We start from the raw sequence: 14,964 nt of genomic DNA on the forward strand, positions 1-14,964 counted from the left end.
AACAAACATTTTAAAAGTCTCATTTCATCCTTCAGACAGCAGAAATGCTCCAGACCCTGCATTTGTAGCCGGCTCCACTTTACTGCCAAGAAAAAGGGCAGAGAAGTACCCCAAGTGCAAGAGAGTGCTTACACTGGAATGGTTGGGGGTTTGACTTGATAAGGGCACTCTGAGGGCATTTTTGTTGTTGTTGTGGTTTTGGGTTGGTTGGGGTTTTTTTTCCTTTTCTTTCCACCTTAGAATGTTAAGCTGCAGAAGTCTTGGGCTGCATGACCTCTCTAGAAATTGAGTTTTTCTTAATTACTGATTTTTCTAGTCCAAAACAAGACATTTACTTGGCTTCTGCTCAAGAATGGCACTGAAGTTAGGGTTAGAATTGTCCCATGGAGTATCAAACCCCCGTATCCAAACATTTTGCAGAAATTTATTACAGTTGTGGTAAGAAGTGTATCCTCTGATTTGAGTTGTCTTCTAACTTCATCACCAGATCTTTGTTTTTCCTACAGTAAAGTACAAGACATAGAGGGGCAAGGACCTGGTGTGGCAGGACAAAGGGAATGGCTTCCCACTGCCAGAGGGCAGGGTTGGGAAGGATTCCTTCTCTGGGAGGGTGGGCAGGCCGTGGCACAGATTGCCCAGAGCAGCTGTGGCTGTCCCTGGATCTCTGGAAGTGTCCAAGTCCAGGGCAGGGGGTGGAATGAGAAGAGCTCTAAGGTCCCTTCCAAGCCCTTCTGTGGTTCTCTGACTCTGTGATTTCTACGTCATCTTAACCATCAATAATGTTATTATTATTCTTATTATTCTTATTATTCTTATTATTCTTATTATTCTTAAACTCTTGCCCCAGGCTGTGCCTGGCACAGTCCTGCAGACACTGGTCTGTGCTCTTCATGGAGGGATCAGTTCTTTGCCCACCAGTCGCTGCTCCCAGGTGGACCCTCCAGAGCCTCCTGAACCCTCAGCCAGCTGTGGGTGTTGGAGAACATCTGCTCTGCCCAGAACTGACCAACATTCTCCTTCCAGTTGCTAAAGCCTTATTTAATTTCACCAGAGCTCAGCACCACAAACCTCTTAAGTGCTTCATGGTTCTTTGGTAACTTTCTCAAAATCCATCATTTGAAGTAAGAACTGTGAAGACTTCTACGTTTTCTACTTCATATTTTCCATTTTGCCATCATCATCTCATTGTGGTTTTCTATCAGAGCTATGACTTCTGTGTGTTTTTCTAGAATTAAAAGCTGAGTATCCCAACTTTGTAACCATTTTCCTGCTCTCTTCAGCCTCCCCCACTCATGTCCTGCTGCCCACAGCTTCTGGTTCATTTTACTCATTACCTATTGCCCTTGTTTCCATTTGTCATCTGGGTTTTCTATTTTAATTGCTGACTTTATACCACTGATAAACCGAGACTCCTTTCAGCTGAAGTTGTCACCTTTCTTCATTGTCCAGTTGTCTTTTTAGACATTTAATATGTTTCTTTTGTGGTTTGGGTTGTTTCCCCCCTAAATCCTTCCTTATGATCAGTTTTCAGTGCTTTTTTTAGCTTTAGGAAATACCATGTCCATGTACTTTGGAACTGTGATCGGCATAAGCAGGTTAAAATAAAAGGTGAAAGTTCCTGAAGCCCTGGCTTCAGACTTCCAGATGGGAATTATTTGGTGCTAAACCATGTGTGCTTTATTCTGTGTCCCTTCTGTGAAAACTCATTCTCCTTTCTGAATAGCTTATCTGAAATTTAGGGTAGAAAGGAGGGTATAAAACTAGCAAAGGAAACTGTAATTTCAGATCTGAATTTAACAATGAAATACAGAGTAGAAAAATGTGAAGAGACTAATTTTAATTCAAGTAATTAAATTTTGTTAATTCAAAATCTTATTTGAGAGTCCAGCTGTTTTTGCCTCCTGCTGTGAGATTGAGCTGGTGATATCAAGTAGAGCAATGGTGACATTTGGGATAATTCCTTCCCAGAGGCATTGTGGAGAGCGAAGCCGGTGGTGAGGTGGGATTGGAATCACAGAGTTTTTGATCGACTGAGTGAGGGATGAGCTTAGCTCACCTGGCAAAATCCACAGTTCTGCTGAAAACCAGCTGAGGTTTTTAATTCTTCTGAAGAAAAAACTTCCCTTAAGCCTAATTAAGTTATAATTAGCTGGGGCCAGTTGAGCTGTTCCTCCAAGATCACCAAACTGAGGTCATGGGTTTGGATGCAGAGGTCTCAGTCTGTGGTCACGGGGCTGAGGCACGGGAGCCTGACTGGAGCTGGCCCCAGATCTGCGTTCCATGGAAGGGGAGTCCTGAGGGGCAGCTGGGCTGGGCTGATTCTGTTCCAGTTAATGAACACGAACGTACCCTGGGTAGGGCTGGGCCTGCACTGCCTTATTTTGGAGTACATTTTCTTTGTGTACATTTCCACGTCTTTGTATAAAAACTGCCTGCACCATATGCCGCGACTTTGGAGATTAAATCTAAACTGTGCAGCAGAACGTCTGTGCTGCCTGTATAGTTTGTGGTTTTTGTTAAAGTCACAGTGCCAACACCCCCTGTATTTACAATTCCAGGAATAATCATGGAGTTAGTCAGAATATCTATTTCATCGTGCATGAGACTTGTCAGCTGGCACTTACATGAGTAAGCTGCTGGTAAAGGGAATGGGCTTTGTGCTTTCTTGTTTAGAGGTGTGGCACAAGAGTTGCAGATAATATTTAATTGACTGTGTGTTCTTACAATGCCTTTCTTGATCCTTCTGGAAGAGATTTTGTTTATTCCTTATGTCATACATATCCAGTCGCTGGCAGAGGGAGGTGAGGAGCAAGCTTGAGACAGAAGCATGTAGGTTCAGTTTCATGGCTTCATACTCCAAATTTTCTCCCAGATAATTTAAAAATTTTTTATTTCTTTCACTTTTATTTTTTATTTTTCAAATGGATGCATATCTCTCTGAAAATATCTGGTTTAGGAACACAAAGGCCGTTGAGCTTCAGGAGGAGTTGAGCTGTTCAGGCCCTGTTGATGCAGGAAGGTTACACCTCCTGGGCCAGTATAGTTCTACTCATGATCACTCCATCCAGAATAATGGGCTTTTTTGGCTTAGTTTAACTTCTCCAAACCACTGGCTCTTTAACTATAGTCTCTAGAATTCCATTAAACAGTAAAATTTATGAACGAGTCGGCTCTGTGTGGTTGTGCAAGGTGACTCGAAGGAATTCCACTAATGGCAGTGGTTTCTTGGTCCCAACTTTAAGAACCATTAAATAGAATAAAATAAAGATGTCCTTATTCCAAGTTAAGGGCATCTGGGGAGTTACAACTGAGTATGTTTAAAGTTCATGCCTAGGTTTTTATTAATGTAGGCCCCAACTCATTAAGGAAATCCAATCAGAATTACTCTGCACCTCTTACAGTGCAGAGCCACAGCCACACCCTTTAAGAAACGAGAATGACACAAATATTGATATGATGTAGAATATTTTAGATCTTAATTTTGAAAGATAGGCACACTCATTCAATTTCTTAATAGTTAAATTGCAATATTGACTATATGATTCTGAAATTCTTATGCAACAGCAATAAAAAAGTAATGCCATTATTCTGCATCAACTGACCATTGAGGGTATATGAGTTTCTATTTTTTTGATGTTCAGAAACCAGATTTTTGTACTTATGACAGCTTGGAGTTGTAGCATGATCCTTAACAAAAAAGCTGAATATTTTTAATTTTCCCCTAACAACAAAGTCTTTTAGGCACTGAAATATCTTCCCAGAATCGGCCTAAAAAGGAGCAAGTTTCATCACTGAGACAAATTCAGCATCTTCCTCCATATCACTCTCAGTTGTAGTCAGGTGTGGGGATTTATTTAATGATTCATAGGCTTCCTTTTGTGTCCTTTGGTGGGAATCATGGTCTTCTCCAGGAGCTTCTCTATTCCATGCAGAACTGCCAGCTGCTCATGGAGGAGCCTCTTGTGAGGCAGAGGATTCTCCTGAACCAGGCGGTGCAGACACTGAAACACCTCGAGGCTTCTCTGTTCTCACCTCCTCGAGTCCCATGGCACGTTTTCCTCCTGGAACAGCCTCATTTGAAAGACTGCTCTCTGCAGCTCTCACTCCTAATGCAGTTCTCTGCGGGGTTGAAATCCCAGTTGTGATCTCTGCTTTCCTGCTCTGTTTTGCACACGGATGCAGCACTGCTGGCTGTAAGTGGAGAGGAGGAAGCATTTCCCCAGTCACCCGCCCTGGACCGCTGCCTGGGTGTTTTTCTGCGTAGATGGTTTTGGCAGTGTTCAGATGACTGAAAACGGAGACTCTGCATTTCTGTGGCTGCAGTGTAGTCCTGGATATGCCACCACGTTCTTATTCTTAGCACTCTAAAAGCGCTGAGACACCACAGCCCAGATCAGGGTTTCACTACACAGACACCTGAACTTGCTTAACCGACTCTGTGTGTTTATAAGGAGTGAGCCAAACTCACTGGGCTGTGAGGAGCTAAAATTTCACTCCCTGTCTTGTGGAGTTTTAGCTTAAATAGCTACAACAGATGAGACTTGGGGAAGATTGCTGCCCTCATGCTGCAGGAGCATTGAGGAACCATCCACAGCCCAGAATGCAGCAGGTGGCGTGTCCAGGGCCTGAAGCACACCTTCACCACAGAAACCCTGGCCTTCTGTACCAGTTCTGCACTCAAACCAGAATGAACAAAAAACCCAAACCCCTTCAGAACTTTTCAGAGGACACATGCAGGGGCTTAATATATTTAAGTATTAGGTTTTGGGTGCTAAAAGCTTTGCGAGCTGCTTTTCAGTAACTGAGAATGATACAGCTTAGAAAATTGAGCAGGTGAGTCCTGTTCTGTACAAAACAGTTGGTTTATTTTTCTGTTTCCCAAAAGAATGCCTTAAAACGCACCCGTATATTTGTTATGGATATAATAAAGTTACAGGATTAGTTGCAGAGTTTTCTGGCATTCTGCAGCTGTTTTAGGTGGCTGTGGGTTGCTGGGATATTCGGGAGCAGGGGAGGGCAGAACTAGAGTCCTGGCAGAAGGCTGCAGGAGACCAAGGCAGAACGGGGCTGTTGGCTCAGTGCCTCCTACCTGCTGTGGTCCTGCCTGTTGGGACTCTGTGCATGGGCACATCATGGAATTACAGATTTAGGAATGAGAACATACTTATTTGGGATGTACTGATAACTGGAGCAGAATTCAGTGGCAGGTGACACCCAGCACCTTCCACCTGCTCTCTGCTCAGTACAAAACCATAGCGACAATGTGGGCTCACAGCCAACAATTCCAAGTGTGTTAGACACCACAAAGGCAGGAGAAGCAGATTTTAGACTAATAGCATATGAATGAACTGTCTTTCAGCTGCAGGAAAGTAGATTTACATTAGATGCTGGAAAAAAATTCTTGCCTGTGAGGGTGGTGAGGCCCTGGCACAGGTGCCCAGAGCAGCTGTGGCTGCCCCTGGATCCCTGGAAGTGTCCCAGACCAGGCTGGATGGGGCTGGGAGCAGCCTGGGATAGTGGAAGGTGTCCCTGCCATGGCAGAGGGTGAGATGGAATGGGCTTTAAGGCCCTTCCAGCCCAGAACAATCTGTGATTCTGTGATTCCATTATAATCCAGAGAATCCAAAATGGCAAGAGAATCCTTGAAGAGTTTCAAGAAGTGAGGCAGGTAAACACCAGAGGGCCTTATGGGGGGACTGTACGCAGGGAATAATTTTGGCTTTTGTTTCTGTAAGTGTGGTTTTGATGTCCATTCAGGAGGACATTGCTGTGAGAGCTGCAGGGGATTAGAAACCCTCCAATCCACCCTCTCCTCTCTGGCAGCCTTGCTTTGCCTGGGTTCCTAAGGAGAAATAGTACTTTATATGGGATCAGCTGATAGAACTGAAAAAAATGGACATGAGATCAGAGTTTGGCAATCAGTTCTGAAAATTGTATTTTTAAATCCAGTAGAGTGTGGCCACGGTTCGAATACTCTTGTTACTTAAGCTTTACCACCTGAAGGCTGAGCACAAGAGCTGCTTAACACAGTCCTCTGAGTCTCCACACCTTTGATTTTACCCTGAAACATTTGGATATTCCAACTGAAATGTGGAGCATCATGCTTTTTGCTGTTATTATTACTTATAGGAGGGATAGGATTAAAAATGTGTATTTAAAAATGATCAAATACAGTGTAGGTAAGTGAGCCATATAATAATGTGTTGATAAAAGTTACTTCACCCTTTGGGGACGGAGGAGTTGGAAATGTCTGTATGTTCAGATGCTGATAGGACCTGTTTGGCTACTTTGGATGATTCATGAAATCAGGATGCCAGAAAGGGAATAATAACTGGGAGGGGGCAGCAAGGCCTCTGGTTTGTTTCTACCTCTTTGTCAGGTATCAGCTTTAATTCCTTGTTTATATTTGGTGCTTTCAAACGCCTAGATTTCATTTCCTTGCCTTAACTGACAGTTGCCCCTTGCTCTGAAGCTTTTTGTTTGTGATTTGTTCCCCCACCATGCTTAGTAAACATTTCAACCTGCTCTGTGCACTGATGCCACTGACTCTTGCTGGTTGTGATGGGGACAGGATGGTTTGGGACAGAAGTGATGGACATGTTCACACTGGGACCTGTTCAAGGTGTTGTGGGACACGCTGGCTCTCTGAGAGAGAGCTTGGTGTGCTCTGAGGGTCTCGTTTCAAGCCCCACCTCTGATCCATGAGTGTTCAGGACTATATGTATATCATTTACATTGTTTCAGTGTGTAATGGCAGTTACATGCATCTCATGAAATTTCCTTCACTGATTCCCACTGTAGCAAGGATGTCTCTGAATGTGCAGGAAAGCCCAGTTGCCTTGGACAGCTCAAGAATTGCTGTGGCTCTCATACTCTTAAGAATTCTCTCAAATCCCTCCAGTAGCTGATTTTGTGAATCCCTGACCATAAAGCACCCACCCCCTCAGCTCAGCTCCATGCAAGCCACCCTTGGCTCGGCCAATTGCCATGAACGGCTCAATCCTGTTCTGTATTTACCTTGAGGATGTTATTTATCATTGATCCCCATTCTCAGCAATGTCTCCCATGTGCACTCAGCTGCTTTGCTGCAGAAAATTAATAATACTTGAGTCCCAGTTCTGGTAGGGGCTCCCCTGGCAGCAGCTGCTGCAGGCTCTGCCTGTGCCCTGCTGGTGCCAGATGGGCTCTGCAGACCCTCAGAGGTCAAGTTGAAAATGCCTGTCCATAAAAACTGACTCAGAGAAGGCAAACGCATCTGCAAGAGCAGTTCAGCTCAGTTTCTGTAAAATGTGATCTCTCAGGTGCCAGTATACATCACGGGATTGGTGTGTGTCTGCCCAGCCGGACCTAGCAGGGACCCTCTCTGGGGTGTCTCACCTGTTATCCTGGGAATGTTGTGGGAATCAGCACAGAGGGTGGAGGGTGTGTGCTGCAGGAGCAGTGGGAGCAGGGATGGAGACAAAGTAAATTTTTCCACCGTGTTCATCTTTGCCCCAAGATACCCAATGTCTCTGTATTTACAGAACGCAGAGTCCTGGAATGATTTCAGGTGTTCTGACACCCTTTCACATGGCCCTGCTGAGCATGGCCCCACAATGCAGCAGGTCCTTTTGTGTTTCCATCATGCAGTCCCTGTTATCCACCATGTTGGGTGTTTTCAGCTCTGCTCACATCTGATGTAAATGTGGAGCGTGCTACTGGAAACGTTTGGGGCAGAGTTTGTTCCACAAGGCCTCAGCCTGATCTTAACTGTTTCACACCTTTCCTTTTTTCTGACCATTTGCCATAGTGGGGGAAAAAATAGTCTTTTTTTATTTTTCTAAACCAGATTTTATTCAAATAATAAATAACAACCCATTAACCCAGCATGCTTTAATGCTCTGAATCTGAATCTAAAGACTAGAGAGAGCACAAACATACCATTAAAAAAGCGTGCGCGGTTCTTCCTCCTGCCCAGCCTCTCCCCCATCGCGCACGCAAGCTGTCTCTTTAATAATGCAAAGGAGCAGTAAATTTCAAGCTGAGGATGGGCAATAACAAGGAGAGTTATTTCCACAATGCCCCAGTGTCAGCCCCTGGCTTAGGCGCACACCTTATTAGTTCTAACAGGCTGGTTAGCATCGGGTCACCTCTGCGGCTCCGCTCCCCGCAGGGTCACCCGGCTCCAGGCGGCATTTGGGGAGGGGGAAGGGAGGCGAGATTTACAGATTCCCTTCTCACCCCGCATTTTTAGCACTGGTTATTTTTATTTACACCGCCCCCCCGCCCCGCCTTCCCCTTTTACTCCTTGCCTTTCTCTCACCCCCTCTCCCACCCAAAACCTGTGTAAATCCTGGTGGTGGGCAAAGCCCTCCCCGGTGTGTGTGGATAGAGGGACTCCTTGGAATGGGGGGTTCCTCTGCTTCTCTTCAGAAGAGAAATAATTCAAATTAATCAGCCTGGGCGTGTGTATGGACAAATAACAACATCCATAAGCCAGTGTTGATGAAAGCAAGCCCAAGGTGGTTGCACTCCCAATTAAGCATGACGGTAGCATGTCTGCAGTGAATACATGTGTGTGTGTGTGTGAGAGAGGCAGAGAGATGGGCGATGCCTCACTCCTCTCTCACTTTCTCGAGGCCACAGCAATTGTCTGTAGGATGGCTCTTTAAAGTGAGCTAACCCAGGGATGTGTTAAAAGGAATGTTCATTTTTTCCCTAACTGGAACGTAGGAGAAGCTGCCCATTATGGAAATGCACAGGCGGTTGTGGCCCTCTCCCAGCCCCCTCCCCCACCCGCCAGCTCCCATCCAAAAATGAATGCAAAGAAATACTATTAGGCTGTCTGGTTATGTATTTTTTATGAGGCCATACAAGACACTGCCTGACCTCGTCCAGCTCATGTTATAACCACATTGAAGATGCTTTTCATTTGGGTTCTGCTTTTCAGCCTGGGTGACCTCTATTAAATAAAAAAAAAAAGAAAAAAATGGCCTAATATGTGACCCCTGGGACGAGTCGCTTCAAGGATTACATTTAATTCATATGATAATATTGAAATATAATGTTTCTGTGTCTAATGTTTTGGATGTTTTTCTTTCTTCTTTATTTCAGGAATCCTTTGAGTCTTGTTGAGGATTTTTTTTTCTTTTTTCTTTTTGGAGGGGGTAGAACAAGTAACTCATGCTTGGCAGACAGATTCTTAAAAATCATCTTTATTTCCCTTGGAAAGCCAGTGTGAACACAGCAGCCTGCTCTTCCCCTTCCTTTGAAGGAGAAGAGGAGAAACAAAGGCAGGGAAATTATTTTTTGTAAGAAAACGTGTCTGGCTCGTCAAAATCCAGCCCCACGCTTTGTTTTGGCGTTTGCTTACCCAGTTGATAAGGAGTGACCTGCTTTCCTGGCCGGGGGGGCACGGGCAGACCCCTCTCTACCTCCCTGCTCGCCTCCAGCTCCCATTGTCTGCCTCGGCCCCCAGCTCCCCTGCACACGGAGCTGGGGCACGGACACCCCCGCCCGGGCTGAGCATCCCAGCCTTTCTGACACACAACGCCTGTTTCAGGGCCGTGTAACTTCCCCATAGAATGTACTCCAGCATGAAACACGACTTCAATGCTTCAGCTTAGGAGCACATTTGCTTTTGCCAATTGCAAAATTTAATTTGACTCTTTCCTAAATATTCAGCGTATGAAAAAACAGTCAAGAAAGTGCATTTTTTCCCCCCTGTCCTCACACTAAAATCCTGTTACCAGGTGTACAGGGCAATTCAGTCATCAGTCAGCAATCCAAGCCGAGACCTTGCACTGGGAAGCAACGAAGCCCTTAATCATTCCCGGTAATGACATGTTTGGAAAAAAGTGCCACACGTGTGCACCGTGTATTTTCAGCAAACATCTAACGCGAGTGTGTGAAACAGTGCTGCGGTGCACGGTGTGCTTGTGCAAGGGCTTCCCTCCCCTCTTCCTCCTCCTCCTCCTCCTGCTCCAGCCTGGCTGTGCTGCCCCGCTCACAAAAGCCGTGTCCTTAGAACAATAGGCCTGTGCTCCTGGAGACCCATCCCGGCACACGCGATGCTGCTTCTGTGACGTTTGCAAGGGGATACACAACCCTCATTATTAATTTTTTTTTCCTTTTCCCCACTGTGAGTGGAGCTGTGAAATAGTAAAATTAATTTGTGCAAAAATACCCCTGGAACAGCGCTCGGGTTGAAATAGTCCAGGTCGGTGCCGCGTGGTTACGGCTGACCTGGGTCCCCGCCGTCGTGGGAGCTCTCGACGCGCCCCATAAACGCTCGCCCTCCTGGGCACCCGCTCCGGGAGGCTCGGGCAGGTGAGGGCTGAGCGCTGGGGGGCTCGGGCAGGTGAGGGCTCATGAGTCCCAGCCCCGCTGCGTTCATTCGTGTCATAGGCTGAACCTCGACAGTTTTTGGCAAAAACCTAATTAGCGCCAGGTCTGGGGCCTGTGTTACGTGTATATGTGCGGCAGCGTTTTGTGTACGATATTAAAAAAAATATCCAGGCTTTGGGTTGCCTTTTGTAAGGCATGGAGCTGTGACCCTCCCTCCGCTGCTCCCTCCCCCCGGAGCCCCAGACTTCGCCGTGCCCTGGCTGCGAGCTTACATGGAGTTGTCTTTTTTTATTTTTTTTATAAACCCAGTCACAACACGGGAAGAGGAGGAGGAGGAGGAGGAAGAGAGAGAAAGACAGAACTAAAAACCCTTGAAGGATGGCTCTCCAAAATTCCTGGCGGAACCACGGGGAATCCCTGGTAGCGCGGGAGCGGAGGTAAGGCAGCCTGCGCCCACCCTCCCGCCGGCCCCCCGCGCCCTCGCTTTTGGGCTGGGAGCGCGGCTTGCGGGGAGCGGGAGGGAAGGTGGAGGTGGGAGCTGGGTGGTGGGTGGGTGGTGGGTGGTGGGTGGAGGAGACACCTTCGCCTCGCGCTGCTTAAGTGGGCGCGGCGCTGATGTGAATATGCAAATGGGCGGCCGGGCGCGTCACACGTGCGGCTGCTCCCCCTCCCCTCGCTCCCTCCCTCGCTCGCTCCTTTCCCACCCGGGGCTCGGGGGGGACATGGGGGGCACCGGCCCCGTCCCGCCCGTCCCGTCTCACTCGTCCCGTCCCGTCCCGCCCTGGGAGCGGCGGAGGTGCGAGGCCGGGATGGGAGCGGGGGCGACTCCGACACGCGGGGAACGGAGGCGATCGCTGCCGGGGGGCGCAGGGGGGGGCGGCTGGCTCCCCCCGCGTCGCTGATTGATGTCAGGGGCCAACAGGATCCGGCTTTCCTGGCGATGATGATGGTGATGGTGATTGCGATGATTACACTCATCATTAGTGGGAATTTGAATTTTGCGATGGTCAAGGCTGGGCGGGGGCACGACCCCCGCGCCCGGGAACTTAAGGAAAGAAAATACAGGATTTGGAAAATGATTAATTTATGCACTGGAAGGGTCGAGTTACAAAGGTTTTCACGCAGCCCTGTTTTATTGCGAGTATACGCCGAGATCGGCAAAAAGATGGGAAAGGCGTTTTTGTTATTAAAGGAAAAGCCTTTATTGGAGGGATGATTTAGAAATTTACAGTCAATGGAATTTAATTTTATCCTTTGCCTTTTGCTTTATCCACATTTTAATAAAAGAGCCACGAAGAATAAGAGTAGCCAGGTGATTGCTGAACAAAGCAGATCTCGAGTCTGAATAGGATTTAAAATCGGTGCCTGCGCTCCCCACGCCTGGCGGGGCCACGGGTGGCACCCCCAGCTGTGCTGCCGGGCTGGGGGACACTGCGGTGACGACACACACCTTGATGCAAAATTAATATTTCCTGTGCAAGAGGCACAAACTTTGTGGTGCATTTTTCCTTCCCCTCTGTTTGCTGACCTGGTGATTTGGGTACGCCTGATCACGTCTTAGGTTTCTATGTGGTTATTCCATGCAGAGAGTGATTTTCAGGGGAGTGGAGTGCTGCTGGGGATGTCTGCCAGCACCCCGAGGTGGCAGTGACCATGTGTGGTTCTGCAGAACATCACTGGCATTAATTCACTGGGAAAAAAAACAAATGCAAATCAACTCCATTAGTTTTTCTTAGGTTCTACCAGGGACTTTAAAAGGATCTACTAATGGGATAACCGTATTCACTAGATTGATAAATAAATAGAAAATCCCTAATTCTTTTGAGGCATGGGGCTGGAAGCAGCAGATGGAAGTCACTCCAGGGTAACTGAATAAAACCCCTGTGCTGATAGGGCCTGATTGATCATAGTGTAGTGCACTAAGAGACAAGGAGTCAGCTGAGGGGAGAAGAAGGAAAAGGCGAGAGATGGAGCAGGAGAGAAGTGAAACCCAGTTCCAGCAGGACAAACCAGCTGCCTGCGTGCCCTGCTCTCCAAAGCGTGCCCGGTGTCCCGCATGGCTCTGCCACCCAAACGCCACGCTGGCCTTCAGCTCTCAGGAGCTTTTCTCTCATTATCCCAGTCTCTGTGCTTTCCCTCGCTGTGGCGCAGGCCCGTCCTGGCTGCCCCGCGCTCTGGGCGCACCTGGCACAGCCAAGGGCACCGTGCCCGGGGGCAGCGCGGCTGCCAGGGCGCAGCGTGGGCAGGCCGAGCCCCGGGGACGCGGCAGGGCCGAGGGGGCTCGGGGGCCCTTCGGGTGCCCGGCCCTCGGCCGGCACCTGCAGCCGTGCGCGCACTCCATTCCCCGCGCTCACTCCGCTCGCTCCGCCGTGCCAATAAAGAAGAAAGGCAGGGATGAGGATTGTTGCTATTGATCTGCCCAAGGGGATCATTAGGCATCAGTATCAATCTACAAATCAGTGGGCCTGTGTTACTTGCTTGGGCAGTCATTGCCAATTTGTTCCTATTAGATGGCCGAGCCCGGAGGTGTTTGATGAGCAGATTGGGTCTTTATCTCGGCGCTGGAGAGCAGGCGGGCGTGGGGAGATGCCGCAGCTTTGCAGGATTGCTGCTGTTTGTTTGTTTTCTTCTGCTGAAACCCTTTTCACTTCTCTGTACAGAATTTTGTAGGGGCTGAATGTGTTTCTGCTTTATGGATGGTTTTTCATATCATCAGATTAAACATATTGAGAGTTTAGGAGAAACTATTTTCAAATAATCCCCTAGCTTTTATTCGGTCTGTTTACCAGCAGCACTCCCTATAAAAATACATATTCATGCCAGATTCTTTTGTTATCCTTTCCAGGTCAGACCCAACATTAGGAACGCAAACAATTTTGCTTTTGCTATCCCAGTGCCCATTCCTTGGGATTTATTGAGTTGTGCTTAGTGAGATGATTGTTTTCACAGTATTTCCCTCTGTGATTTAATTATTTAGGCCAAAAAATTAAAGCTTGTGGATAATATTTTATTTTCGAAGCGTTTTTATGTGGAGGACAGCCCCAGGGGTTAGTGGCCCCTTGGACACAGCCCTGCTCTGTGTGGTGCCTTCCGGAGCTGCCTCCCTCATCTGCATATTTACAAATAAGAAAAATGTTTAATACCATGCAAAATTAATAATGAATTTAGACCATAACAGGAGAATGGAAATTAATGGCAAAAAAAAGGGAACAAACCAGTTCACATGAATGTTTTGATCCGACATCAATGCCGTGTTATTTAATGCAAACCTTGATTCCGACTGTTCCATCTCACTCCTCACATGAGCATCGCACAGTTTAAACATCTGTCCAGCCGTTAAAGACCCTATTGATGCTGTGTTATTGGATTTCTAATTTCCAGGTTTTGTCAGGGGGTTTAACAGACTATATGAGTGTTTATAATTTCTAATGAGTTTAATCTCTAATTTGCCTCCATTACCTGGGACTGTCAAATCCCATTCTCAGCACTGGGTCTGTGAAAATTCAAAATACAGAAATACAGGTTTCTAAAGAACTCGAAATATTTGTCATATCTTTTATATACAAATATGTGTGCAGTAAACAGAACTATACATTCTTATTCTCTTTGAAGATCAAGCCTGATTTTAATCCTGCCTATCTGCTGCAATCACAATATATTACCTAAACCCAAGTTTCTTTGAGGACTTTTGGATAGATGTCACTATTTCATTGGAGATAAAATAGGGTGTGTTTTAGGATACCACATTATTGCTGCCTGATTAGTATTTGATCAAATCCTATCTGTTTTTTTGTCCCTGAGACAATCCAGCTCCTCCACATCCGGAGGCGAATTCGCCTCATTCTGTCTGACAAGTGTTTTGTTGGGGAGCAGCGGATCAGATCCGTGTAAACACGCGGCTGGGGCGGGGAGCCCCGCACTTTTAATTTATCATAAACTCCACAGAACTCATTAGCTTTCATCTTTACATCGCACGTATAGAAATGAATTCTGAGCTCACTCGGGGAGGCTTTTTTTTCTGTGGAGTTTGCTGTACAAATATTTATGGACCTTTTCCTTTGTAGTAGAGATTCCAGTGGCAACAGCTATCACACGGCGAACAGCAGCTTGTGACTTAGGGAAGAGGTTGCCAAAAGCTGTTGTTTATTTAGTTGCGTGGCATTTTGTCTTGAAATTTGTTTTGCTACTATTTGCAAAAAAATACAAGGCTCTCTTGGGAGGAGAAATCAGGATTTTTTGCCTATATTCCAGTAAAAAAAAAAAAAAGCCTCCCAGAAAATGAAATCTAAGTGTGTTTGTATGTATGAACATAACTTTATAATCAGCATATTCTGAGGATTTTCAGAGCAGGAGGCTGCTCACTGCCCATTCACAAAACACACATATGGTGATTTTATGGTAGGTTTTGTTTTAAAGATAATGATTTGTCTCCACGTTGCAGTTGTTTATGTTTCTGTCTATATCTCTTTCCTCACCCCTGTTTTATTTAGTAAGGTTTCAGCTGTGAAATTTCTCCATGAAACAATTGATACATTCTCCACACGCTGCAGCGAGGGAAAAAAAGCCCCTTAGATTAATGGTCAGTGTCTCATCCACACAAATTTGTGTTACGATACTACCGAGAAGCTGCGAATTACT

At 46.6% G+C, this 14,964-nt stretch overlaps 1 protein-coding gene across 1 annotated transcript in view; it reads left to right on the forward strand.

Annotated features, from left to right (window-relative positions):
• Positions 1-10,644: 10,644 nt before the first annotated feature.
• Positions 10,645-14,964, forward strand: part of ZFHX3 (zinc finger homeobox 3) — a 393,056-nt gene continuing 388,736 nt past the window's right edge. Inside the window, exon 1 of the mRNA XM_077184852.1 lies at positions 10,645-10,763. The gene's annotated coding sequence lies outside the window, so the exon portion shown is untranslated. The remainder of the gene's footprint in view (positions 10,764-14,964) is intronic.

The sequence above is a fragment of the Agelaius phoeniceus genome, chromosome 12 (assembly GCF_051311805.1).
Source record: "Agelaius phoeniceus isolate bAgePho1 chromosome 12, bAgePho1.hap1, whole genome shotgun sequence".
NCBI lineage: Eukaryota > Metazoa > Chordata > Aves > Passeriformes > Icteridae > Agelaius > Agelaius phoeniceus.